Genomic DNA, 3,241 nt, shown 5'->3' with positions numbered 1-3,241 from the left:
TCACATACTGAGACATAGAATTCTGTTCTATTAAAATCTGTATCAGAAAAATTCACCAATATTTTTACAATTCTTTTCAAGATCGTTATCAGGATTGTCCTTGTTTAATAAATTTTCAAAGTCCAGCAAAAATCCAAATTTTGAATTAAGATCACTTAGTCGTGTAAATCGTGTACTTATTTCATGCTGAAGATGATCAAGAACGCTCTTTATAATGCGAGAAATTTCACTTCTGCGTAAAAGCCAACATCTCTAGCCAATTCTCCGGGCACTTTTCAGCGTCTTCCAACACGGATTGTGATTGTAGCCAATTTTTCCCAAAGAGACTTCGCCTTTTCTATTCCCTTTTCATAGACCTCGTCTCGAATTTATGCAAGTCCAGTCGCTAATAATTCAATGTCATACAATGTTTCTAAAATTAATTTTAGGATCTTGTATTCTGACTGTACACAATCAGTTCCCCGCAAGTGTTCATGCCAGAAATGGAGTTAAGAAATTAAAAATTTAGTGTATTTTGCAATAAAATTATAGCTTCACTTCTGGTGTCACTTGTGGTAGAACTGTCCTCTCCTAATTTTTCTAATAGTTCTACTAATTCTTCCAGTTCATCGACAGTAACACTGTAGAGACATTAGGTATTTTTTGGAAGCAGGCAAGATGAAAGATGAGCAATCGCCTTCTCCGGGAATCGAACCACGGACGTCTGGAATACCGGCCCAGCGTGCAGAGCCACTACTCCACGAAGGCACGCTAAGAAGGCGGGAGGAATACTTTATATACTCCCCCTTTTAAAGGGCGACTGGGGTTTCTAGGGAACCCAATTTCTAAATCCTGGGTGGGGAGAAATCATCATCCACCACACTTTTAGTTCGGGCGCCACTATAAAAACATTAGGTTATTTCGGAAGCAGGAGAGATGAAAAATGAGCAATCGCCTTCGCCGGGAATCGAACCACGGACCTCTGGAATGCCGGCCCAGCGTGCAGAACCACTACACCACGAAGGCACGCTAGGAAAGTGGGAGAAATACCTCATAACACTAACCGCTTGTGCTCTGGCACTCAGTCTTGTTTTAGATTCCTGTTTAACAGTTTTCTTTAAAGCATATTTTAAATCCCATTGTAATGTTGAACTTGAGAAAAAGAGGTATATGTTTCCAATTATTCCAAAACATGATACAAAGACTAGATTTTGCTTAGCTGCAGTAACTCCTACTAAATTTAGTGAGTGGTTATCACAATTTACAAATAATGCTTCATTATGTTTTTCTACAGTTCTTTGTTGAACGCCAGGTATGTGACCTGATATCACGGCAGCGTTATCATAACATTGTGATCTACAGTTTGTTAATAAAATCTGATCAGAATTTAACTTTCCTAAAATTGTATTTTCAACTGAGGCTGCATCTTCAGCATGTATTTCAATAAATCCCCAAAAGATTCTTTGATCGAAACTTTTCTGCTGGTAAAATAAATACATACATGCCTAAAGACTTGTGACATTTATTCTCGATGAGCAATATCAGGAGTCGAATCAAATAAAAGTACGTAATATTTCTTTTGATGTCACTTATTAGTTGAATTTTAAAGTTAGGTATTTTTTATTGGTCGGTCGAATAGATTTCCCTTTTCCCTCCTTTCCTTCTTCAACTTGAAAGCATGGACGGATTTTTTTCCTATTGAGCGAAAATGTGAGTGTTCGTTATTTAGCATTGCTTGTGTCACAATTTGTTATTATGCTTTAGTTAACGTAAATGCAAGTTTTCTGCTCCGAAGTTTACATTTAGTTTAAATTATTATACATGTGTATAACACCTTTTATATTGTTTAACAATGATGTTTTACTCGAAACATTGTGTACAGAAGCTTTTGAGTAATTTTAAGAGTTGATTTGTTTTGTTAACTTTACTTCTCATTGTTGCCCAAAGTTTGAGTTATATTTTAATTAGCCCACCTTCGTTTAATCTTCATTTAATACTATTTATTTATTATTAATTTCGTTTAATGTTTCTTTAATCTTATTGCCAAGTCTCAAAATGTATATACAAATGTAAAGTTGGATTTATTTTCTATTTTTAAATTTTCCCATTCTCATCCCCATTTCAGACCGCAGCGAGTTTCAAGTGCTCGGTTATTCAATTCATCACAGAATCGGGAAAGATCGAATTCTTAGCTCGTAGTATAACACAAAACAAGATTTAGCAATTTTTAACTTTTGATTTTTGTTTTACTTGATGTACATTAAGCGCTCAGTTTCAAAGTGAAAATATTTATGTTAAATTTACTTTATACAACTGTATTTTTTCAGTTAAAATTTTTTTAAAGTAGTTCTTTATCGAGAGATAATTATTAATAAGAATTGAAATGATTATAGAACATTGAACGGTGCAATTTTTTGCTGACGCCAGTTTGCAAGGCTCGCTTCGGCCGGTCCTGTCTGCAGAAAAATTGTACTTACGCAAAATATCTCTAAAGAGGCCAGAATGCAAGAAATTAACTAATTAAACTTCATAATTCGCATCTGTAAAACATCTTCATGAGATCTTTCAAGAACAGTTTTTTCCCTTAATTATAACTTTGCTATAAAACTATTTTTAATTAATGCTTAGTTTCCAGATTATTTTGAAGAACAGATATTTGATATTCAGGTTGCTTTGCTCTATCAGTTTTAGATCTTTTAAATAATTCACTTCCTTTAGAATTTTTTCCTTAAAGTAGTCAGTATAAAACAATTTGAAAATTAAGATAAGAAGTTTTCTTCTGGAGACTTTTTTCCCAAGAAAAATAATTAAAGCTTTATCTTCTAATTTCTCGAGAACTTTCATTATGAACTTTTCAAGATATTTCTGGAGGATTTAAATCAAAAAACTATAAAATGTCCAAAAAATAAAAAAATTAAAAAATTAAAAAAAAACCCTCATAAAAATTTGTGAAAAATATTTTTATAATTTCTATATTCTTTGAAAGTAAAATGAGGAGATAGAAATAATTTGTTAAAATTAAAATTATTTATATTGCAATAAAAGATTTAACAAATAAGACATTAAAACAGGCAAATATTTCATAAAAATTCTGTCACCAGATATAATTACTTAGATAGTTCTAGTGCTACCTGAATATCTAGGTGGTTTTCTTCGTTAAAACTAAATCGCTGAAATAAATCCTCTCTTCTCAAGAACATACAGTTTTTGTTACATTTATTTTCTTTATACATTTGAAGTACATTAGAAAAGTCTGCATAAA

At 32.3% G+C, this 3,241-nt stretch overlaps 1 non-coding gene across 1 annotated transcript; it reads right to left on the bottom strand.

Annotated features, from left to right (window-relative positions):
• Positions 1-931: 931 nt before the first annotated feature.
• TRNAA-GGC (transfer RNA alanine (anticodon GGC)) lies at positions 932-1,005 on the bottom strand. Its single transcript has one exon. It is a non-coding gene; the product is annotated as a tRNA-Ala (tRNA).
• Between the last annotated feature and the right edge of the window lie 2,236 nt (positions 1,006-3,241).

The sequence above is a fragment of the Stegodyphus dumicola genome, chromosome X1 (genome assembly GCF_044657685.1).
Source record: "Stegodyphus dumicola isolate Sdum_Otavi_A_Nest chromosome X1, ASM4465768v1".
Lineage (NCBI taxonomy): Eukaryota > Metazoa > Arthropoda > Arachnida > Araneae > Eresidae > Stegodyphus > Stegodyphus dumicola.
This window is presented reverse-complemented; position numbering and strand designations above follow the sequence as displayed.